Source organism: Aotus nancymaae, unplaced genomic scaffold, assembly GCF_030222135.1.
Source record: "Aotus nancymaae isolate 86718 unplaced genomic scaffold, 86718_ANA_hifiasm-v0.15.2.pri h1tg000028l, whole genome shotgun sequence".
NCBI lineage: Eukaryota > Metazoa > Chordata > Mammalia > Primates > Aotidae > Aotus > Aotus nancymaae.
Genome location: NW_026988441.1, coordinates 20284486 through 20310443, shown reverse-complemented (window position 1 = coordinate 20310443; position 25958 = coordinate 20284486). Strand labels below are relative to the sequence as shown.

Sequence of the window (25958 nt, the reverse complement as noted above, 5' to 3'; positions counted from 1 at the left end):
TTAAATGGTAGTTCTGCTATTATTTCTTTGAGAAATCTCCATACTGTTTTCCACAGAGTTTAAACTAATTTACATTCCCACCAACAACATACAAGCATTCCCTTTTCTCCACATCCATGCCAACATCTGTTGTGTTTTGACTTCTTAGTGATAGGCATTCTGACTGGTGTCGGATAAATCACCGAGGCCACTGGTATTTCCAATTTGCATTTCACTTCCCTGCTCCTTGTCCTGCTCTTCCAAAACAGGCCTACTTGTGTCTCCAAGTTCATGTCCTCAGCATCCTGGCTGCGCATGCCCAGGCATGGGTGTGCATGATGGGGATCAGCTAGAAGGGTTTCACTTCCTCTCACTGACCTTAAAGCCAGTTGCCAAGACCTCCTGGGACTCCACAAATAAGTCGATGATATGAGACATGCTTCCCATTGCCCCCAAACCTACTGGAGAGGACAACAAACCCCACTTGCTAACCAATTTGCAAGATCGAACTTGCCATCTGAAGCAGAGGTCAAGGTCTTCAGCACCGATACAGAAAGCGGGAACAGTGAGGTCATGCCTTGTACTTCCTTTCCTTCCCTCCCCAGACCCACAACCATTTTTACTCACCCCTTGGTTCTGTCAGGTAAGAACACCCACAGACGCTGATCAAGGAGGTCCCAGAAAACCTATGGGACATTCCCCACTGTCCTACGGGTACAATTCATCTTGGAGCCTTCTCTCTTTGAGGACTGGGTTTATTTTGCCCCAACATGTTTCCACTCTGTATTCCAGCAGCCCTGAGCTGTGCAGATGGTTTGCTCCCAGCCGTCCATGAAGCACCATCCTTTTGTTAAGGAAACCACCTGATGCCCATAGAACCATGTGACTTCATCCACTTCAGCTTCTCACCATGTGGGGGCGCCTGGGTGGGGTGGCATTTCAGAAAAACATCAGCAAGGGAAGACTTGGAATCAGAGGATGGCAGTACAGAAAGGAACTAAAACATGACCTTCTCCAATTTTTTATGGCACATGTGGGGAAACTGAGGCATGGGGCAAAGAAGAAAAAACGCTTGGGTTTATACATTGTAAACTCCCCTGCCGCCGGTCCCTGACTCACTACACAGCCCTGCCTTGCAGCACATTTAGGCATGCGGTCCATCCATGCCCCAGACACCCAAGGGCAGGTCCCACCTGCAGGGTCACTCACTGTCTTCCTCACAGCTGGCCAGGCTCTACCACAGACCCTCGGCTGGGCCTCGATCAGAAACCCAGGGCCAAACAAGCTCCCATCTCTGTAACACACGCAGTCAGGGGGACCTACAATGCTTCCCCTCACACCTGGCCCTTAAACCTGCTCCTATTTCTATCTCTTACTGTGTCCTCTTTCCTAGTTCTTCCCCTGTCAGTCACCCTCCCACTCCCTGCCACAGAGCCTTCTAGAACCCTGGTTCTATGACATCATGATGATGATGATGATTTATTAAGCATTGCCCTGTCCTAAGGTACCATATGGGTCACTTCATCCAGGCTCCAACTTGCTTCTGCTTTGCCATATGGTAACACAACTCTATCGTGGAAGCACCATCGTTACTGCCATCTGCATGGGAAGCCCAGAGAGGTGGAGTATCTTTCTCAATCTCAAGCAAGAAAGCCAGGATTCCAACCTGTGAGCTCTTCCACTTCAGCCACCTTCGCGGAGCATTGTCCCAGAATAGTGTCGTCGCCACAGGGCGGAGGGAGTAGTGAACTCCAACATCCCCATGTCCACCCCTTGACCACAGCCGCCTTTCCTCCCAGGCTTCAGACATCTGGTTTTCTTCCCAGAGGCCTGCAGGAAAGTGATGGCAGCCCCCTGCCCCTTGCATCAGTCCTTCTCCCCTCCCACACAGCCCTGAACCCACACCGGTTCATCTGACTGCATTGCTCTCACCAGAGGCCTGCAGGAAAGTGATGGCAGCCCCCGCCCCTTGCATCAGTCCTTCTCCCCTCCCACACAGCCCTGAACCCACACCGGTTCATCTGACTGCATTGCTCTCACCAGAGGCCTGCAGGAAAGTGATGGCAGCCCCCTGCCCCTTGCATCAGTCCTTCTCCCCTCCCACACAGCCCTGAACCCACACCGGTTCATCTGACTGCATTGCTCTCACCAGAGGCCTGCAGGAAGTGATGGCAGCCCCCTGCCCCTTGCATCAGTCCTTCTCCCCTCCCACACAGCCCAGAACCCACACTGGTTCATCTGACTGCATGGCTCTTGGCTGAGCACTCAGTTCTCCTACATCTCTTTTTTGTCCTTACACCTGCTGAGATTGCACCCTGCTCAACCCTCCTCCTCTCACCCTGCACCCACATGGCTGGGCACTAATGGGAAGAATCTCACCACTGCGTAGCACTACACGTGGGCCCCCATCTCCACTGAGCCCTGGGTCCCTCCATTAGGGCTTTCTGCCTGTTTTCAGCTTCCTCTTTCATTCCTCCCAATGGCTCTTGTGACTTCATCCTTCCACCTTCAAACTTAGCAACATTCATGGTGACACCTTCCTGCCAGTCTCACCAACCACTGAAAACCAACCTTCCCTCTGTGCTCTTCACTGTCGCCCATGGTCCTCAGTCTACGCCACTCTATTCTCTCCATCACCGCTGGCTAAAGCACTCCTACCCTAAACCAACAAACTAACCACCCTTAACATGATGACCTCCTCCCCTTCACTCAGTCCAGTCATCAGTGACCTTCCCATAGGCAGATCTCATGGGCACCCACCCCGCAGTCCTTGTGTAGTTGAACATCTCTGCCGTGTTCATCACCACTGACCACTCCTGCCATCTTAAAACTGTCTACCCGCTTGGCCTCGGGTTTTCTTCCTTCTTCTGTGACCACTCCAGCTCAGTTCCACCCATGGCTTCCTCGTTCTTGACCTGTCCCTGGATGGTGGTGGTCCCAGGCTTCCACTGACAACCTGCCCCGTTTCCCTCTGCCATCCCAGGTGCCAACTCAAGCTCTTCACACACATCTCAGGTTTCGCTCCAAACTGGCTGGACATCTCCTTCAGCAAAAGAATATGCTCATGACAAGGACCCACTGTCTTGTTTCCCAAGGGGATTTGATAGAGTGGTTTCGGATTACAGCCTGGCTTCCTGGCGTGATCCATCACAAGAAGAAAGAGTGCTGATAACGCCAATGGGTGCATTTCCAGGTCAGGGCTGTTGTGTTTCTCTTGGCAAATGAATGAGTAGTTTCCCCAGCACCTGCAGGTGGTGAGAGCTGGTCTCAGCTCTAATAATCCAGGCTCTGCCAAAGATCCGACCTTGGGCTTTGGGGGAAAAAAACTGAGTCATTGATGCTGTGCGGTGGTGTCCATCTGTCCTTGCTCAAAGCCTATCTCTGCCTGCACCTGTTCTGCACCCAAGCTCTGGATTAAGAGAGAAGTTGAGTGTTAATGAACGGACAGAGCCAGCCCCCAGCTCTTCTGGGCTCACTATTTGCAGGGGACTTATGGGCATGCTTGAACCACAGGGTGGTTGCACCCCAGTGCACAGGGAAGGGTCCCCGTCCACATTCACCCCACTAGAAATGAGGCAGCCTTTACGGTGCACAATGTCACAGCCTGGGGGAGTGTCTGTAGGCAGCCCCTGGGAAGAAGCACCCTCCTCAAAAGGGTCTGATGTTGCTACAACTCTCAAAACCGCTGTCCATGGTTTATAAGGTCATGAACAGGAAATGACACACAGCCCATGCCTCTCATGGCAGCCTCCATGGTTTGCCTCTCCATCTGAACCTGGAAACACAGAAGGAACAGTGGGAGGAAGTCTAACCAGGAAGCCGCCATTCAGATGCCCCCTCTGTCACTCACTCACTGCGTGACCTTGGGACAGTGACCAACTCCTCTGAACCTCAGGATGCTTATCTATTGAACATTTACCACAATCCCACCCTGCCTCCTCGCCAGGTTGATTCAAGGCTCTCCTGTGGTTACCCTCAGAGCTGTCATGAGTGAGCCCAGGGACAGAGGATGACGGAGCCAACAGAGGTGGGGTCAGCCATCCCCATGTGGTCCCCTCTGCTGCTCCGCCATCCACAGCTGGCTCCTTCTCATCCAACAGGCTTCAGCCCAGGAGTTACCACTCAGAGTGGACTTCCCACCACTCACCCCAGTGTAGCCACCAACTAGAGGCACTTTCTAAATGATACGTCTGATCTTCTTTTAAAGAAAGTCTCAACAGCAGTTATCACAAACTGGAATTTTTTAAATTTATGTGTTACATCACTTGCTTATTATCTGGTGGTCTGCAAGATATAGGTGTATCTTCATCACTGAAGTAGAGCCTACGGAGCTCATAGTAGGTCCTCAGTAAACATTAGCTGACTAGCTAATGAGGAGATGATTGAGTGAACATCCCCTGCCCAAGGCTGGGACACCCAGGCTTGATAGATCCTGGTTTCCAGGTCTCAATGGGTTCTGTCTCTTAGTGCCTCCTTTGCCAGCCACTTCCTCAATGATGGAAAGAGCCAAGGTTTCCCTGCTGGATGCATTTTCCCCGAATTTGGGGAACCCAAGACAGTGTCAAGCATATAGCGAGCTCTGAGCCCCTTCAGGAGAGCCAACCCTTGATACAGCCCCCTAGGCACCCCTGTGAGTTGTTCCCCCGTGAAAAATGAAAAATCTGTAGCCAGGTGCAGTGGCTCATGTCTATAATCCAAGCACTTTCAGAGGCTGAGGTGGGTGGATCACTTGAGGCCAGGAGTTTAAGATCAGCCTGGCCAAGATGGCAAAACACCGTCTCTACTAAAAATACAAAAAATTATCTGGGCATAGTGGTGCGTGCCTGTGGTCCCAGCTACTCAGGAGGCTGAGGCAGGAGAATTGCCTGAACCCAGGAGGCAGAGGTTGCAGTGAGCCGAGATTGTGCCATTGCACTCCAGCCTGGGTAACAAGAGCGAAACTCCGTCTCAAAAAAAAAAAAAAAAAAAAAAAAGAATGACAGGACATGAGGTGAAGATTATACAGTGCTGTCCACTTGGCACGAAGGGTCCAAAATCTCAACATCACCCCGCCCTCTGCACCTGCCACTGAGCCGCACTGTGAACTGCAAGAGGCTCCATTCCAGCTCAAACAACCAGGCAAGCCCAAAAGTATCTTCGTCACTGAAGTGGAACCTGCCTGCCCCATAGTAGGTCCTCAATAAGCATTAGCTGAATAGCTAATGAGAGGATGATTGAATGACATCCCCTGCCCCAGGCTGGGATGCCCAGGCTTGATAGATCCTGGTTCCCAGGTCTCAATGGGTTCTGCCTCTTGTCACCTCCTTTACCAGCCACTTCCTCAGTGATGCAAAGAGCCGAGGTTCCCCTGCTGGATGCACTTTCCCTGAATTTGGGGAATCCAACAGTGTCAAGCCTACAGTGAGCTCTAAGGCTTGACACTGTCTTGGGTTCCCCCTGAGGACAAGGAAACTTGTCCTAAGATGCAACCACAGCTGTCAGAGCAATGCTACCCTACGTTGTGAAGAAATCCAGTTCTGCATGGAAGAAACCAGGGCTGCCCTGGTCCCTGGCCAGAGATTTGCCCTCAGAAGACCTGCAATTGTCAGGGCAAGTGGATTTGGTTCTTCCCCGAAAAAAATCCCTGACTGTTCTCATTACTTCATAGTCCAGTGCAGTCCCCCACCCAGACCCAGGCCTCCCGAGAAGCCAGTGAGGGAGCCTCATCCCTGACGGGTGGACCCAGGGACTGTCTGACTTTCCCACTCACATCACTCAGAAATCTGAGGAGGCGGTGCTTGGGGGGCAGTAGAATGAGGCTCCTAGAAGCCACTGTCATCTCTGTGAGCCACACCAGAGTTCAAGACCGGATTTTAGCTCCCATGGCCAAGGGATCTCTGGAAGGTCCCCTTTGTCACCAAGAGCTGGCCTTTTTCCTCATGTTTTGAAAGGAGTTTTCCTAAACACAGCCTCCTCCATCAGCAAGTTTCAACGTATAAACAGTGACTCTTATTCAGAAAAGCAGCGACGAGCAGTTTTATATAAAAGTTACATCTCCATTTAAGAAAGAATATATAATTCCACATTCCACTGTCCCTCGAACTTTATTCCCGTTTATGTAGATCTTAATACAGTTATATAGTCGCGGGGCTAACGTCCCCTCCGGATGGTAATGAGGTCCTCTCGAACCCGTTAGCTGCTATAAAGTATGCAGAAGTTAAATGCACAGATGGAAAAAAATTTGTCTCAATTTTATACTTCTGCAAAATGGTAATTTTGTACTTAAAATGTACAAGATGGATGTTCAGAAATATAGGCTGATAGCCTAAATTATATTTGGTCATAATTTATGTAGTACAGTCCCAAAGAGATACAAAAAGGCAGAGCATAATTTATCTGCTGGAATCAGCGATAGCTTTGCTAAAACTCCCATTTATTCCATCCCCCATAGTCTTAAGCAGCCTTCGTCCTCAGGGCTCACTCTATTTAAGTTTTCCATACTGCTGTTTGATCACATATTGTACTCTATAATTTGCCTATCATCTGAAGCAAATTTAGGTCCCAGAAGTTATGATCTCTACATAGCAACCACTTTATTTGGTAAATGCAAAATATTTATAGCAATATAAAAACCAGATGAAAATAAAATTCCTATAATCATTGGAACATACACACTTTATCATTGGAGCTTGTAAGACCATTAGAGTAAGACTAGCATGTTGCCTAATACAATTACCTTTGGACACTCACTTGAATTTGCTGATGCTTGGGAAGCAGAGAAACTTTTTCTGCAACATCTCTTCCATCTTGCCAATGGAAAAACACACACACACACACACACACACACACACATCTGGGCACTGGCTCCAGAGAGAAGTGCCCCAGAGGAAATGAGATGAAAAGCGAGAGTCAGATGAGTCATCACTGTGCCTCAGATGTGGAAAGGAATTTCCAAGTAAAAACACTCTGCTTGGCAATGCCACTGGCCTGGATGGGTTCACCCCTTACCTTCCAGGGAAACTGACCAAACCAAGCAATGCTGACGATGAGTCCCTCCTGGAGCCAAGATCAATGGATTCCTACTCGAATCAGACGATGTCGCCTCTTCTTTGAGCCTCTCCCCAGTGCTGGCATTCTCACACCTCTAACTCTTTGTGTATGTGTGTGCTTCCAAAATTGATCCTTGGAGACGTTCAGGCTGGAACCTACAACATAACACAGTCCATCAACAGCTCCTTTGAAAAGCAACAGAGTGAAGAGAGGAAGTGGGGAAGGGACAGGCCCCAAACTGAAATCTGCACTTGAAAATCAGAGGAAGTAACATTACTATGCATATTCACATGCACTTGTTGAGTGTTCTCTGCAAGCACCATCTAGGGCAGAATGCTATCAGGACAGAATGCTAACATCCCCTCCGGGGACGTTAAATATGTGTTCAGGTGATGTCTGCTTACACATAGGACCCTGCCTTAGGTTCTCTCTAGTCCTTAGAAAAACCCTGCACAGTAGGTTTCATACATTACTAGTATTCAAAAGAGGAAATTGGCCAGGTGCAGGGGCTCATACCTGTCATCCCAACGCTTTTGGAGGCCAAGGTAGACAGATCACCTGAGGTCAGGAGTTCGAGACCAGCCTGACCTACATAGTGAAACCCTGTTTCTACTAAAAATGCAAAAATTAGTCGGGTTTGGTGGCACGTGCCTGTAATCCCAGCTACTTGGGAGGCTGAGGCAGGAGAATTGCTTGAACCCGGGAGGCGGAGGTTGCAGTGAGCCAAGATCATGCCACTGCATTCCAGCCTGTGTGACAGAGGGAGACTGTATCTCAGAAAAGGAAAAAGGAGGAAACTGAGGCTGGGAGAACTCACCTAGTAGAGTAAGTGACACCCAGGACTGCTATTATTCAAGCCAGCAGTATCTGATACCGAACAAGCCCCCTGTTGTACTTTTCTGTACACCAACACAGAATGCCAAGCTTCCCAAGGTGCCTATGCTGGGATATTGCCTCTCTGTCCTCAGACCTCTCTCCGCCCACCTCAATCCCTTTCCATCCAGCCCTCAAGGTTGCCTTCAGCTGAGTGAAGATGAAATAAAACCCCAGCTGCATCTCTCTGATAAAAACTTCAACTGAAGCCTCATATATTTTGTAGATACTAAAGATCTCATGGCTCTTTGAAGACGAGTGTTAGTATTAATCATTGTGGTTGTTCAGATTATTTCCTCATTTTTTAACATTGCCCAAGCCCTCCTACCACAGAGCCACCATTTCTGTGTCCTGGGCATTGAGACCCTAAGAGATCCCCTAGATTCCTCTGGATAGTCACTTCCTCCTTGTTTGCAACTTAGCTCCAGCTCCAGCTCCCTCAGTCTAAGGGAATCTCCCCATTTTTAACTTTTTTACCCAACACATACTTAAGCAGAAATCACCTGAACACATATTTGAATAGCATTCTGTATGTCATACATACACCAGGAAGGAAAACAGCTAGGTCTCTCTTTGGGACTTGCACGGTAGCATGTGAACAATGTGTCTGTTCTCAAATCAGTTACAACTGATTGCAATCAGCTGGGGATTCAAGAATACCTGACATATGGGACCATCCGTGACTTGTTGCTAGTCCTCTTCTAGCCTGTGGGGAGGGAGATAGGTTTCATTTGCCTGTTGTCTGCTCGTCAGCACTCCTTCCCATGCAAGCGTAGAGGAAGCAAGAGGGTATGTTGACTTTTATCAAGAGCCTGCACGCTGGGCATTTAGTTTGAGCTCTCTCCCCCTACCTTCAGGCAATCCTATGTGTGGCTCCAATGTGCAGGTGAAGCTCTGTCTAGGGCAGTTCTTTTCCCAAGGACACATACAACATAGCCCAAGAATTGATAATACTACCGTAGAGGTTACTGCAGAGGAAAAAACTATGAATGTTACCTTGGGGAGCAGGAGACAACATTCTAGTTGAATCTTCTAGGACGGGATGGTATTTGCATGCAGAGGACAATTTGTGGGCAGAGGTGCTAAGGTCCCAGTAAATATTTAGGATGGTATTTGCACACTGAGGACAATTTGTGTGCAGAGCTCCTGAGACCCCAGTAAATATTTGCTTCATGTTCACAGTCCAAGGAGGGAGAAAATGTGCAAAGGCCTCAAAGAGAGAGGCTTTAAAACCCCACAGGAAGCTCTTTCCAAGTGTTTTGCAAAGGGGATGGTTGTTCATCCCCTTCTTAGGAATCATTCAACCCAGCCCTGCCTCCCAGCAACCCTGCAGCCAGGAGCTCTGATGTGTGATATTATATAGAGTGCAGGAATGTGAAAGGCACCACATAAAATCAAATTCTCTTCTATTTTAAGTTGAGTGGTGCACCAGTTCAGCTTTAAAACCTAATTTCTTAAAAGTTTCAGAGGGGAAAAAAAAATGTTCCTTTGCAATTGGAATCGAGTCCACATAAATTAGCAGGCCAGCTCTATGCATCCATCCTTCCGAACTTTCCTGGATTGTTCATTTTAATCAAGCGGCCCACATTCTTGACTTTTCATCCTTCACTGCCCAGAATGATGCACTGCAGCTACTGATGACACGCAAATGTTAATTTTGTTCAAGTTCAAACATCATCCAAAGAGGGCCTATTTTAAAGACTGCTTTGCAAACACCAGCTGAAAATGAGGATGAATCGAATCAAACACCGCCAAGAAATTCAAAGGAGGGAAAGCTGTGGTCTTATGGAAACTCACAAGTTTTCGTCTCTTAGACCTTCAACCTCTCCAAGGCCAACAGTAGAATCCTTGATGTCTATAGCTGGAAGGGAAATCAGATTTCACCCCAGCCCTGCCCAAGGTCGTTCAGTGTGGTAGGAAAGAGATGAGATAATTCAACTCTCCCTGGGCAAAGGAGCCTTCATAAAACGTGAAACCAGTGAAACCATGCATTTCAAGCCTTTCTGTCATTTAGTAGGTTTCGGGAAGAGCAGGATGCATCACACACACACAGGCACACAATAGGCTTATTTTAGAATGCTGGCTCACCTCTTAACCAACTACCACTCCCTCTATCCTGTCTCCTCCAGTATAAAATGTCACCATGGCCCAGTGAGGGCTGAAGAGTGACAGTTGTTCAGAGGCACTTCAGCTGGAACTGTGCACCTGAATAAGGAGAAATCAGCCTAGTTCGTATTTCTCCATAGTTAAAATTGTCTGACATTTGGCATCTGCTTGTTTGCTTTGCATTCAATGAAGCTCCATGAGCAAAGGACATCATCTGTACGAGTCACTACTGCATCCCCCTGGAGCCTACGACAGGGCCTTGGTGCCTCCTGGTTAGAATGGATTAAATATTCCGTTTGCACCTTAAATGAATGCCACTGTTATGTTTGTGCACACAGTAGGCCAGAAGCCCAGGTTGTTCCCTTTCCACTTGGATAGTCCCCAAATCAAGAGGACATGGAATGCGTAGTAGCTCTTTCTCAGGATTCCAATGCCTGGAATAATGAATTGTGCCAAGTTCTTTTGCTGGTATTTCCTGAGGTTCAACACCCTAAGGTCAGCTCCCGAGAGCCATACAGCCTCCACCTCCCAAGGCGAAGTTCACCTCGTGTCTCTCACGACAGGGGGAGAACTTAGTGTTCCTTGGAAAGTTAACAGGATGCAGTGAAGTCGGGCACTTCCGAGAGCTGGCTCAGCAGTCTGCCTTTACTCACCCCCGAGCCGATGTATGGTGGTATTGCGGAGGACCTTTACTGGAGCAGCACTTGCACTCTAGTCCAATAATTAGAGCAGCACTAGTCCCAATAATTGCACTCTAGCCGAACTGGCTATCCCTTTTACCCTAGCATTTCATCAGCCAGAGAAAGAGAAATTACAACACTGGCAAATAAGAGAAGCTCCTTATAGTTTTTTGATTCTCATGTGTACTTAGATGCATCTGAACAAATGAAGAAATGAAATCACTCTGGTCTGGTTTTCCCAGGATCCTTCAAAGCAGGACTGAGACCTTACAAGGTCTCAGCATAGAGCTTAGAGGTCCGAGGGTCCCTAAAACATTGAATGCCATCTCACAGCAACATGGCCCTAGAGAACAAATCCAGCTGTATGCTGCGGTCCCAGGGATCTCAATGGCCTTGCCTCTAGAACACAGGCCTCATATCAACAAGCCATCAGCAGTGACAAGTACCAGTTTCTGTGGCCCATCAGACTAAACTGTGCAGAGTGGCGGCCCATCTTCTGAAAGAACAGAAGAGACACTTCCACTGCAATGTCAAGAAAAAAATGACTGCCGCTATTCCCTGAGCGATCACAGCCGCTCTTGAAATACAGGACATGTTTCATTTGGCTTATAATAATTGTGTACTGTCTTTTAACCCTCAAAGTGTTAAGTATTGTCATATCCTCTGGGGAGGAAAAGATCTGGGGTTAACAACTTTCTCTTTTAAAAATTCATAAAGGTGCAAATAAACAGCATTGCATCCAGTGGCTCCGCATTGCAAGAAGCCAACGGAGAAAGAGGGAAAAAGACGACAGCGACAACATTACCCCCCACAGGATACTTGGCAATTAACTGCAGCTATGTCAGCAATTTTTTGAAAAATTTCCGAAACATGGAGAAGACTCATCCTCGCCATATGAAAAACAAAGCTACTGCAGTGACTCTCCCATGCATTACAATGTGTGTGTCTTACTTCTTAACCAAGCCGCTAATCACGCAAATTATTGCAACTAATTACATTTGAAGGTCTAATTAATTCTTTCAGTACCACATCATTTAGTACGCATTCACAACACAGCACCTGTTTTGAAAATCCTTGCAGTTAATTTGTTTATAAACAAACACTATTTGCATAAAATGTTTAATGAATGGTTTAACAGTTAGTACAATACTTCAGTTTTGTCTTCGTAGATCTGAGGTCATCAAAGGCCGCGATAAATTAATTTTAAACTCTACAAATTAATTTCAATAGAATGTGTGAATTTCTCATTAATAAAGAAAACATTTTCAACATGTTAATTAATATCTTCGTAACAGGCTAATTACTTCCTGCACAACAAGTACATCTTACAAGCAAATCTTAAAGATTTGGGGGGCAAAGGGGTGGGGACTGTTTTAAAACTGCCAAACAAAAAGTGCAATCCAGAAAAGAACACACAGCCCAATTATACTGGAGAATTCGCCACTTAGGACAGACAAATCCAGGAAAGGAAGCTATTGCCTTATGTTACAAATACAACACATTTTACTCATCGGGAACGGGACGGTTGAAAAACGTTTCTATCACAGGTGCAGTTACGCTGCAAAGATGGTTAGATGATGTCTGCCTTCTGGTAGAAATACACAATTAATGAAAATATTAGTTCTGAGAGTGCAGATCTCTTTTTTGAATGTAGGGCGTATTAGCTGTGTTTGCAACCCAATGGTAAATACGGATTTCATTAAACAAATCTGCATCTTCACACCAGTGTCTGAGGCTCAGCCATCGTAATTCTCCCTGTGGCAAACCGTGGAAAGCCACCTCATGTAGAAACTAAAGAGGAACAAGATTATAGCCCAACATCAAGCACAGCCCTTGCAAAAGCCATCACTGAAATATGCTCACCCGTAAGTTTGTTTCTGATTTGCAAGCATTTTCACATTTGATAAGCACGTGTTGTAAATTTACATCCACGCAGGAAGTATTCTTACGCTAGGGAGCTGAGAATTGTAAAGCATGTTTATACTCTTACCCTTGCATGGTGTTGCCCCTTAATGCACAGGCTGATAAAATGACTAGCTACAGGGGACCCAGAGGGATGTGCTGCTCCACCTGGTTCCTGCGCATCTGCCCCGGAGGAGCCACTAGTCCCTTCCTCCTGGAACAGGTTTGTCAGCACTGATCAACAAGCACTTGGTTTTTGTTTTAAGTTCGTTAATTTGGAGAGGACGCAGAGAGACAGGGAGCGAGGGAGAGAGAGAAAGAGAGTGAGTGTGTGTGTGTGTGTGTGCGCGCGCGCGCGCGCGTGCACGTGTGCGCGTTCAGGGTGTGGGGTTAGAATGACAGAAAGACAAAGAGCAGTACAAATACAGACTTCCCAACACTTCCCTGGGACCTGCCAATGTATTCCCAAGAAAACAATGGAAAAATAGGAGGAGTTCCATCTTGACAGCACCAGGGGAAAAGAAGAATTTGCCCAACCTCTGGTTGGACCCAGGGTGATTTCCAGGGTGATGCTGCTACCCATTAGAAAACACTTGGCTACCTGCCCCTTGGTCTTGATATTTCTTTGGAGGTGTATATAGAATAAAACTATTCCAAGCACCCTCTGCCAAGCTACCCTGGTGAACCCAGCATGGTGTGAAAACCCCCTTGCTTTACTCTTTCGCCAGATAAATGCCAGCCAGCATCCCTCTCTCTGGGGCCCTAGAGAGGCCTTCAACACACCTGGCCTGACTGCCCTGTGGCTTCAATAAAGAGGCCGAGCATCTCCTATAAACCTCGAGGTCCAGGGATGACGTAGAGGAATGATGGATTTCAGAAAAGGCAGGTGCTTCCCACTCTTTTAAATTTTTTTTTATTCTTTCCAAGTTTGCCATCAACAGCCCTGCAGCAAAAATTCAGGGCTTCAGAGACAAACATTTCATGAGTACAGACTGTGATGAGGAAAAACAAGCCATTCCCTCTCTATCTATCAGGACCCAGAGGTAAGCTGCTGCTTTGCTCTTAAAACACACAGGCAAAAAAAAAGAAACAAAGAAAAAAGTGATAATGGTTGGCACAGAACTCGGGACTACAGGCCATTTCTATGTTGAGTTCTTTTTGGAAAAGATACCTAGGACAGCCATGTGAGGAGTGGGTTTCAGCCCCATAGCCAGGTAGGAGAACTGAGGTCCACGAGGCAGAGGGCAAGCTCCCCAGCAAAGACTGAGTGGGGCAGGAGGAGAGCAGGAGGCTGGTGACTGTCAGAGAAAATGCTTCCATCCCAGAAGAAGCAGAACAGGCACACCACTCTGAAATATAAAAGTCAGAAAGCCTTGAAACATACATGCAACCCAAGGACTTCCTTACAGCTAGCAGCCAAGACAGTTTCTAGGCACAGCGTGAATGTGTCTAAGCCCAACTTGGTCCCTAACTTCTCTCTAAAACCGGTCAAGGTGCCCCATCTAAAGCATCAAGATGACAGGCTCCTGCCTCCCATCTTGCATGAAATCATTCCCGGATGTAGAGCCTGGCTTTTTCTCTCTCCCCATTAAAAATCACCAGCGTTTCGCAAATAAAGGCGATCACCATGTGAAAAATTATCTTTTAAAATGGAGCTTAATTTGCATATAAGGAACGAGAGATTTATGACAAGCAACATCGTCCAGTACTGCATCTGCCTAGTATCAGTCGTAATTTAGATTGTTTGTGACTGATCTTAAATTCTAAAGCTTGGAGAAGATGAAGTACTCTGTTGCTGTATTATTGTCAGGAGTCTAAGACTTACCAGAGATTTATTAGTAATCTTATCACAAACATGTCTCAAGTTTTTGCTTTTAATATGTGCCAAGCTCCTCTGAGGAATTTTCCTCACTGCAATTATATTCCTCAATGCCTGCATTCTGAAGCTGAGTTGATTTCCTTCCCAAAATAAAGCGACCTATCATTACACCACAGCCGCTCTTGAACATTTTTCCTCTGCTACTTAATAATCAATGTATTCATCATTAAAATCTGAGCCCTGAAGCAATGGTTTTTAGCATATTCTAATGACTAGCGACTTGCAAATTACAATGACCTTTCATGTACATTCTGTAAGCACCTTGTTCTAATGTGTACTGTATTTATAGTTTGCCAATACAAACTAGCCAAAGATTGGATAATTACTGTAATCTATTAGCTCGATTGCTTTCCGTGCTCATTTATAGCATGTGCCACGCAGGCCATTTTCAAAAACTGGCCTATCTTTCATCTCCCGCAAGCTCAGAAAGTAAGGGATACTTCATCTTCACAATATACACACTTACTAATGTCTGAAGAGCAGCCCATCTCAGCTCAAGGAGGTTTCAAAAATAAAGAACCTTCTTTCCTATTAGTGTCATCATGCTATTTGTGACTGACAAAAAACACCACTCCGAGAGTGTAAACTTTTGTTGAAGAATGTCAAGGCCAGTCCCATTTTCTGCCCATTACTCTGACCTCCAAATAGCATTTAATAAGATCTGCTTTGAAAGAAAAAGATAAAGGCACTTCCCTTAAACAAGAAACAATTTTTTTGTTATAAATAAATGTTTCAAGTGAAGCATTAAACTTTCTTTCCTTTTCTTTTCTTTTTTCTTTTTTTTTTTTTTTTTAAGCACACTGCTGTAACAACTCCGGAACCGTTAAGAGAGCTGTGTGTGGAAGTATGAGCTCGGGTCGCCTTCTGACCCTCTGTGACGGTCTATTTCAGGCAGTTATGGATAGATAACATTACAGACACTGGTAATTAAAACAACACTAATTTTGTCTCTGTGGCCACGCTTTGTTGTTAGAAGCCATCTATCATGGCCTTCACACATCACACAATGAGAAGACATTTGTCTACGTACATTGTGCTTGGTCAACGGTTTTACGGATCTCCCCGTGTACCTGGACACTCAGGCACTTTTTAAGACGTACTGCCTTCATTTCTACTCTATTCCTCTGATTAAGAAAACATTTTGCATGCTTAGTCAAAACACTGCAAGCTTTTCACCACATATATTCATGGGGGGAAAAGCAATGTTAATTTATTTCCCTTTTAGAAAGAAACTAACAACAACAAAAGAAATTCTCTTTTGGATTGGAAGAGAGAAAGAAAAATTCTAATACGGAAATATTTGTCTTCCCTGCGAAACAGAGTCTAGCCTAATGAAAAGCATAATGTTAAAACCCACACACCGTGCCAAGCACCTCCTTTAAGGCTACACATATTTTTGACTATACGTATCGTTGGTTCTTTTCTGTGCATTCATTTGCTTGATTTATGGATGCTCAATTTCACTTCACCTTTTATTACAAGATCTACAGTTATATTAAGAGTAATAGCAAGTCACATGTTTTTATATTTGGGCAATTAAAAAAAACAGAAAAGATCTATTCCGTGGGCTCTTATAGGAAATTAGGGGTAGCCGAAATGCAAGATGACTAGTGTAATTCTGTTGTAATCAACTAAAAGGAAACTGTAATGGTGCATTTCAAGAGATCTTTAACAAGTGACACAAACGAGAAGAAGCAGACAGGACCATTTAACTTCAAACTCCGCCATAGAGAGTTGTATTGTAAGCTTCCTACAGCAAGCCCGGCTGGCGGCTATGTGGCAGTCTTCATTTCTCAGCGGAAAAGCCACTCCCTTGAGACTCTCCAGGCACCCCCAGCCGCATTTTTTATCAAGTGTCTAAAAGGTAGGAGCTGTTAGAATTCTTTTCTCTATTCACAGATGATCACAGCCCTTTTTTCCCCTTTAGCTTGCAGACGCACATGTAGTTTCAAATATTAGCTAGAACTCCAGCCCTCACCAGCCCCTAATTGCTCTCTCAGGGAAGGTATCATAAACGCAGGTATGGCTGACACAGATGTAGCTTCAACTTTATGCAGGCAGGAATGCTACATCAAAGCTATTTGCAAAGTGACATAACTAGTTATTAAAAAGTACATTTTTATTATATTCCTTGGAATTTGCATTCTTCTAGAAACGAAGTGTATTTTTTAACGCGGCCATGGAAATATTGGGGCTATTGACCATTCATGATGTCTGCAAGGGAAAGGCATCTAAATATTTTTCAAGCCACTTTAATAAATTTGAGTGCGTCTGTCGCTACAAGTAACCTGATTATTTAAATAAGTTAATATTAGCACGTCTCTTTTGCCAGCTGCTGTAAGCAGTCCACTGCTGTCATTAAGCAAAAAGGCCAAGACAATGTGAGTTTATCTGGTCCTACCCGCATTTCTACTCGTCATTCGACTGAAACAAATGGGAAAGAAAAACTTACTGACTTTTGGCGAACTACAAAGGTTAACTCTATTCATCATGGAGGAACTGATGCTAAGTGCTTTCTGTCCGTCCATATATTTTAAAGATTTAGAAGGCACCTGCTAGTGTTCTCAGGAGACAGAAGACAGGAGTGCTCATCTTTGCCATATGCAGAGCGTCTCTTGCAGTTTTCTCTTTACCTCACTGGCACTGCTGAAATCCTTCTTAGACTACAGAGTTTTGGAAACAAGCTTATTTTTCAGTTAAAAAGCCAAAGCTTTTCTTTCTTAGGACCTTTAACTCTTTTAAGGAAAGTGGCAGGGTTTGAAGCTGCTGTTAACCCTTTGAGGAGAAGGAGCTCAACAGCTTGCAATGGTAAGAAGAGAATTCTCATCACCCAGGTTGCAATAAAACGTGCCTCTCCCGATACCAATAAAGCCCACCCTGAAGGTTTCCAGAGAGGCAATGGAAGGTAAACCCAGAGGAAAAGCAAGGTAAAGGCAACCAGGTGGCCACGTTCTTAAATCTTAAAGCAACAGTTCCAAAGTTGAGAGCCCGCATTGCAATCTATTGCACAGCCTGACAGGAGAAGGGACGAGGAAGTTCAGAACCTGGCGATTGGAGTGTTTCCCAGCGCCGGGTCCCACCGCGCGCCGCACCGAACAAGAAATCTTTTTCACTTTCTATAACTCATTTGCATGAATTTACTTTTTTGCCTTAAGAGGTTGTTGTAATGTGTGTTAAAACACACAGTGCAATTTTATCTCCATAATATCACAAAAGAAATATTATGTTAGTATAAAGTTAAAAAAAAAATGCTGCGAGATCTTGCAGCACGGCGAGCGGCAAAGCGTTGCTCAAAAGCGCCACCCAAAGGCGGGAAGGTGTAACGGCATTCAGGGACGGATCGTTTTTGTTAATTTCAGCAATCCGAATGTAAAAAATGACAGCGCCACGCAAGTTGACGGAGGCTTTTGATTGAATTGACTGATTGCCTCAGCTGCACCTGCTGAAAATTGATGACAATGCTGTCTAAACCATTCATTAGGATTTGAAACTTCACGCAGATGAATGCTGGATTCATAAATTTGCTAGACATGTGTTGTAGATAATATGACAAAGCACTGTTTTCAAATGAGCATTTCTTTGACCTAATTTTATCAAAATCATGCAAAGGAATGAAAGAACATTTGTACCCGAACTCTTTGGAACAGCTGCAATTGAGGTCTCTCTCTCCATCTCTCCCTCTCTCTTTCTCTCTCTCTTTCCCTTTTTTGTCTTTCAATAAAATTTAAATGAACTATATTGTTTGGAATATTTCTTCTGGTTTGGTTTAAAATATTTGTTAGAATGGCAAAACATTTATTTTTACTTATTACGAACAATGTTACTCTGCCAGATGAAGGAAAATTATTTTGAGATTTTTTTCAAGCTCCAAATTTGCTAAATTGAACACAAGTGGTAAGTAGATTTTTCAAATAATATTAATAACGTCATCTTCACAGACACGTTGGGGGGAACCGTCTCAGTACCAACTGGACATGCATTCTGTGAGAACTGGACTTCCTGCAGGCTTTGAAGGGAAATGAAATCCCTGTAAAATATTGACGCCTTTGGTCAAAAATGGCGAAACCAGGAAAAAATGACATCTGTGTACATTGTATATAAGATTCCTGACTTGCTCTCGATTTTAATGTATCAAAACACTATCAATATTGAATGAAGCTTTCTCTGTGTGTCCAAGAAAAAAATGAGATGTCTGAGAAGGGGAAGGGAGCACCGTTTTCATACCTGGCTTGGCTTAGCTGCACGGGGGAGAAAAGGCCGTGGCTGAATCCATCTCTGGGAGCCGCTGTCCCCCTGAACCATTTGAATTGCAAGGAAAGAGTTACATTTTTAGAAAAGAATACCTGGTATTTAAGAATTCGAATTTCTCACTGTAGAAATAGATCTCACTTCTACAACAAGGACCCTCTGCTTAGTACTTGGACTCCCCCCCAAAAAAACAAAATGAATATTTATTAACGTAAGAAGAACCTGGCGCAGGTCGGTCCATGCATCCCAATCTGCCAAAACGCTTCCAAATCTCTTCCCTGGCATTTAAAAGAAATCTATTTTTATACATTCTCATGAATTTGGTTTTTACTACCAGTAAGGTAATTTCTGATTAGGCATCTTGGGTTTTTCTCTTTATTCCTAAAGAATCCCTGCAAATATACCCCAGATGCTTGCGTTAACCCCACACCTGGATGGAGAGAAACTGCAGGTGTGAACGGCAAGGCTAATAGATTTGAGTTTTGCCATGAATTTTTTTTAAAACCATTCTAGCAGTTACTTTGAACTGGAAAACATTACAACAATCCAAACAAGGCTCTTTAAGGCTGCTATGCCCAAGCTGCTACAGACACAAAATTATCAAGTAGATATGTGAAAACCCCTAAATGCAGAACAATCTGGGTTGGCTTCTAATTGCTATGTTACATTTTCTAATGGGGGAAATGTGTAAAACAAATAACTGGGTATTGGGAGCTCTGAGCAGTAAAAGCAGAACATCCTTGTATTTCAGTAAATCATGTAACTCTACAGATGGGTTTGGAAAGCCTGAAGCTCCAGCCACCTTAAGACTATTTGGATCCAGCATTTGCTTCGAATTCCGGGCAACCTGCTTAAAACAAGTTCCCTGTTTGTCTTGAATGGCCTTTGCAATGAGAACCCCAGGCCTGCAAGACCTCACCAGCCCACCCATAAAGAAAGATATGTGGATTCTCCCTGTATTGCCCAGCCCTGGCTACAATGGCAGGGAGGAGCAGGGATACTCAGCCTCCCGGCCAAAGATGTTACAATCTGGTCAGTGTACACTGGGATAGGAAATGCGGGGAGACGAATGTACGTCAATTCCTGGTAGCACACGGCAAGAAAACACAGATGCCCAGAGGGACATCAACTCAAGGTTAATTCCTAGCTCTTACAGAATGGGGGGACTGGGGCATAGTTCAGCAGCAAAAGCTTTTGAGGAGGAGGTAGTAGAGTGTGGGGGGTGCAGAGATGTGTATATAGGTGAGCCTCCAAGGATGCACTAACTGTGCCTGGGTTTCCTCGCTTGGTTATTACCCTTCCTGCTCTTCTGGTAGGTTTTAGCCAGGCACAGACGAGAGTGGGTCAAGGAGCACCCAGCCTTGTTGTGCTCACCCACCCATGTGTCCTGTCTGGCCTGGGTAATCACCTGAGTTTGTAGCCCTTGGAGATGCACCCGCCACCCTCTACTCTGACACCTTTTTTTTTTTTTGAGACGGAGTTTCGCTCTTGTCACCCAGGCTGGAGTGCAGTGATGTGATCGGTTCACTGCAACCTCGGTCTCCCGGGTTCAAGTAATTCTCCTGCCTCAGCCTCTCAAGCAGCTGGGACAACAGGCGCACGCTACCATGCCCAGCTAATTTTTTGTATTTTTAGTAGAGACAATTTCACCATGTTAACCAGGATGGTCTCGATCTCTTGACCTCGTGATCCACCCGCCTCGGCCTCCCAAAGTGCTGGGATTACAGGCGTGAGCCGCCACACCCGGCCTATTCTGACACCTTTATAGGAACAAGCACTTAGTCTCAACAAAGAGAAAGAAAAAAAAAGATGCCCTTCCTCCAAGAGCTTCCACTAAGAATCATCTCATTCATCCTAGCCATTCTGGTAATTTCCTTTCTCCAGTTCCTTGTTCTCAGAAGCCAAGCATTGTAGGCATATTTAAGCAATCTACCCTTCTCCCATCCTAAGCTCCTAGGCCAGAGGGGCATTTTGTTCCTGTATCCTGTGTACCCCCTCAAAACTCACTCAACATCATCTTGTGTGGTCAGAATGGGATCCTTTTGAGCCTGTCATGAGACGGGCTCTGTCCTCACTGGGGTCCCAAATGCTAAATTAGTTTTTATTTCTCTTTAGACACAACGAACAGAAACCAGAGCTTTTGAATACAGATTTCCAGTAAAAGCAAACCCAGCTTGGATCAGATGCATCTATCCAGCAACCACCATCTCAGCAACGACCTGCCAGCTGCTGGCCGGAAGTCCAGCTGCAGAGGGACTTCAGCCCCTTCTCAGAGGAGCACCATCCTGGCACCAACAGCACCTGCAGTGGGGGCCACGTGTGGCTGCTGCATGGAGAAGGCAGGAAAAGAAGAATGTGCACAGTCTGGGGATGGCAACTTCTCATTGATTACAAAGGCACTGTGGCACCTGCTGCCCATTGACAGGTAGGTGACAGGACCTCCAGCTCAGTTCAGGATTAGGTCTCACAGGCCCTTAAGAAAACAGTATCCCACGCTGGGTGCAGTGGCTCATGCCTGTAATCCCAACACTTTGGAAGCCTGAATCAGGCAGATTACTTGAGGTCAGGAAATCAAGACCAGCCTGGCCAACATGGCAAAATCCCGTCTCTACTAAAAATACAAAAATTAGCCAGGAGTGGTGATGGGCCCCTGTAGTCCCAGCTACTCAGGAGGCTGACGCATGAGAATCGCTTGAACCCAGGAGGTGGAGGTTGCAGTGAGCTGAGATTGTGCCACTGCACTCCAGCCTGGGCGACAGCCTGGGTGACAGATTGGAGCAAAAAATGGTGTTCCAATCAACCAATCAATCAATCAATGAGTAACACTGTGTTCCAGGGTCAGATCTGGCCGTTGTGTTGGACAGACAACACAGGTAGAGGAGAGAGAAAAGAAAGGAAGAGGTTCAGGCCAGGTGTGGTGCCTCACCTTTGGAAGGCTGAGGTGGGAGAAGCCCAAGAGTTTGAGACCAGCCTGGGCAATATAGTGAGAACCTGTCTCTACAAAAAATAAAAAATGAAAATACCCTGGTTTGGTGGTGCATGCTTATAGTCCCAGCTACCTGGGAGGCTGAGGCAGGAGGATTGCTTGAGCCCAGGAGGTTGAGGCTGCAGTGAGATATGATCACGTGCCACTGCACTCCAGTCTGGATGACAGAGCAAGACCATGTAGAAAGAAAGATAAGAGGAGATAAAGTGTGGAGGGTGGAGACAGACAGACAGAAAAGAGAGAGGGAGGGAAAGGAAGGGAAGGGAAGGGAAGGGAAGAGGAAGGGGGAAGGGGAAAGGGAAAAGAAAGGAAAGGAAAGGCGAGGAAAGGAGGGAAAGGAAAGGCAAGGCTGGGCACAGTGGCTCACACCTATAATCCCAGCACATTGGGAAGCTGAGGCAGGTGGATCACAAGGTCAAGAGATTGAGACTATCCTGGCCAACATGGTGAAACCCCATTTCTACCAAAAATACAAAAGTTAACTGGGCATAGTGACATGTGCCTGTAGTCCCAGCTACTTGGGAGGCTGAAGCAGAAGAATCGCTTGAACCCAGGAGGCGGAGGTTGCAGTGAGCCGAGATTGTGTCGCTGCACTTTGGCCTGGAGACAGAGCGAGACAAAGAAAGAAAGAGAGAAAGAGAGATAGAAAGAGAGAGAGGGAGGGAAGGAGGGAAGGAGGGAAGAGAGGAGAGGAGAGGGGAGGGGCAGGGAGGGGGTAGAGGAGAGGAGAAGAGAGGAGTGAAGAGAAGAGAAAAAAGAAAGGGAAAGAAAGAGGTTCAACAGATTCAACAGAGTATCCTTTAAAACCTCAGCCAGCCCTTCCTTCATCTAGATAAGAAAATGCCTGAGAAGCAGCAGAGTCGAGGTTCTCATGTATGCCCACGGGCCCTCTTGGTTCACCTCCTCCAGCCCAGCTTCTAAAACTACCTCCCAAACCTGCTGTATTGCAGCAGCCGTGCTAATTTAGCAGCCTCCCATCCCAGATGCATAGAGAAGACGGAACCAATTCACCATGAATCTATCCATCCGGGCATTTAGATACAAAGATGAAAATGACACAGACCCTGTCCTCAAGAAACTCCTAATCCAACAGGGGAGTGGGGAGAGTGTCAGTAAACAGGATCCTTGAACTCTGTCCCAGTAGCGGGGACAGCCTTGCACGGAGCCACCCACATTCTTGCAGCAACTTCCTTTGTGCCAGACAAGAAGAGAGTGAATGGAGACCCCCACCTTAGCTTTCTTGGCCTGGGGCTCCATCCTGCTGTGCGTAGCAACAACACACACACAGACACACACCAATAGATACACATATCTTACCGCTACTGAGAAAGAAAAGGAAAAATAAATTACTGGGAACCACAGCAGGGTGAGACCCCAGACCTCAGCAAGTCCCAATTTCAGAGGCAACAGCATCTTTAAATGCCGCAGGAATGCACTCCTCGCTGAGGCAGGTGCACGGATTCACCGCTCCACCCCAGCTGTCTCAGACAGTGAGAGAGCTGCGCAGTAAACTCCTTACACATCAACCTCTGAGGACCAGTTTTTCTGCACCTGGTGTTCTCAGGAGAGTGCTTGCATCTATGCTGAAGAACACTGTCCCAGAGGGTCATGTGCAAGATTCCACCTTCCAGCGACATAGCTGACACTCTGCAGCCCAGTTGTCACTTGTAACAAACCTCAGCAGGCCACACAGTGAGGGGAGGCAAGGCTGCGTAAGGCAGTGGCTGAACTATCCCAGAAAACAAGGAGCACAGGCCCCCTGCGACACCGAAGTGGCAAGTCAGATAACCAGGGCCAGGCAGATAACCCAGGCTGGGAAGGCTGCCAGTTCAAGGCTCAAGGAGGAGGGGTCTGAGGAGGCCTGGGGAGGGGCTGCACCATCCAAAGAAATCAATTGCTCTGCACAGTGGTAAGAACTGTGCTCCCAGCACTTCCAAACATTTGAATGAAGCCAGAAATCCATCCAGATAATCATGTGAAATCTCCAATTACTAAATGTTGGCAACAAATTCATATTTCAAATAATCTCAGAACCAAGCAAAATACATCTGTTGGTACATTGGGCCCCCCAGACATTCATTGTGTGACTGACCCTAGCATAAGCCCCTCCTCGAAGGACCCTAGGCACTCACACAAACCATTTAATTTCTCTCCTTCCTCCCAAGCCGAGCATCACACCATTCAACAGACAGGACTAGCAAGCTCAGGCCAAGGTCACTGTGTCCCGAGCAGGGTGAGGATAGGGATCTTCTGTAGAATGTTTGCCCTTGGGCTGTGGGACCTGGCTGTAGGACCAGGTCATCTGGTCAGAAAGCAAAGGGCTTTCCTAGTAGAAGTGACCCTCTCAGCTTGTGACATCGAGGGCCCTGCCTCTGGGCAGAGTCCCCCAGGCATCCATGCAGGGCTGCCTGAGAAGCTGAACCAGCTCTAGCTCAGCCAGAGAGACGTTCCACAGCCTCACAGGGCAGAAGCGCTTGCGGGAGATTCGCTTAAACATGACCGATTTCTGCTCACTGGTTCTCTGTGGAAGGTGGAAGAATTACCCCCTGGTCATTAGGGAATCACCCTTTCACAGCAGCAGAGTGCGTGTGACCTGGGCGATTTAAATTTAAGGTTTTGTCAACATGTGCTTTCATCAGATTGTTCTTTTTATACATTTCATGCATATATATTTATAAACAGATATTAAATAGACACAGCTACAGATACATTTAGGTATATGCATTTATTTTTGTATTATATATTTTTTATCTCATAGTTCCTTGCTAATGCATATAGACTGAGTCCAATACAATAGTTAACATGTCACATTCCTCCAAACGGATTTCTAGATACTGAAATGTGATCACTGGAGCTCAGTGGGAATCCCTTTGCTCTCAAATTCCCCAATTCAATGCCTTCTGATTTCAGCAGAAAAGCAAGAGGCTCCAGGCACCCCATTCAGGGGCTGCCACCAAAGCACCCACAAATCCTTCATGAAAGGGGTGATACTGATACATCCTTTTTTTATTCTCTGGTAGGTATCTGTGTGCACGCACATCCCTGAGTGCTCTCATCTCGTGTATTCGAAAATCCTGTTTAAGAATGCAAAGGTCCATATAGTGTCATTAAAACAAATGAGTATAACCCTTTGGTCATCTAGGTGAAAGCATTTTGTTGGGTTTTTTTTTTTTTTTCAAATTGCTATTGCTATATATAAATGTAACGTATAGCAATAACCATAGAAAGATACTGTGCCCTTGTGTATGGATAATTAAAATAGGAACATCTCTGGACTAAATTAAAATGTGTAAAAACCAAATCCTTATAGCTTCCATGAAATTACAGAAGCTACCAGTGAATCACTAGCCCAGGGACGAAGCATTCCTCTCATTACTCCATGAACCTCTTCCATGATCACAGTTTTACATTTTCACAAATCTACATGGTTCTTTTTATGTCACTAAATATCTCAGCTCACTTTTACTGCCCTCCTTATAGATATGCGAGTTGGTAACAGCATGCAAACAGTCCCCAATCATTTAAGAGAAACCAACACTTTCAGTGCTTTTGATGACACTTATTACTACAAATTATGAACTAAAAAACTGAGCAGGATATAAGGAGATAAATTACATCTTTAGAACATAAAGCGGGGGAAATGCATATTTTTCAGTATCTGAAAATCAAAACCCACAGGTCCTGATCTATGAATTAAAAAGACCTGAATACCTGAGAACGTGTACACAGATTTTTGCCCTAACCCATGACCTGTTCAACTGTGTAACTCCCCTCGACGGAAAGATCCTGATTTGCCCTTTTCTCCTCTGTACTTTGAACATAAGAGGTGTTATTACCCATAACTTTTTATTTAAAGGAATTGTGCAGCTGGGAAAATGAATGAATTTAATTATCAATGCAGTGTGAAAAAAATCATTAGAGCAAGGGTCTGGAACACCACATATTAAAAATAAACAAAGGCTATTAAAAAACAGTTCCAAAAAGGAACGTCAGTTTTTCTTCAATTCTTAAAATGTAAATACCAAAAAGAAAACCATATGTAAACATCTATAGTTACAGAAGAAATTACTCTTTAAGAAAATGTTAAATGACTGACTGGATCATTTAACTTTAAATCTATACTTTATGCGGCAGTATAGGAAGGTCATTTGATTGCCATGCATAGAAAAATGAGAATTCTAATATGTTCTCAAAGTTTCACCTTCATAAGACAAAATTTTCATTATGAAATTGTATTTAATGGTGAGCACATAGAACTTCTTTCTCCATTGCATGG

General features: G+C 45.5%; 1 long non-coding RNA gene across 1 annotated transcript; it reads left to right on the top strand.

Moving 5' to 3' along the window:
- Positions 1 to 1453: 1453 nt before the first annotated feature.
- Positions 1454 to 24824, top strand: LOC105714526 (uncharacterized). The gene is made up of 5 exons (XR_010344186.1): positions 1454 to 1599; positions 12688 to 12792; positions 13298 to 13451; positions 20812 to 21035; positions 24703 to 24824. It is a non-coding gene; the product is annotated as an uncharacterized LOC105714526 (long non-coding RNA).
- Positions 24825 to 25958: the final 1134 nt, after the last annotated feature.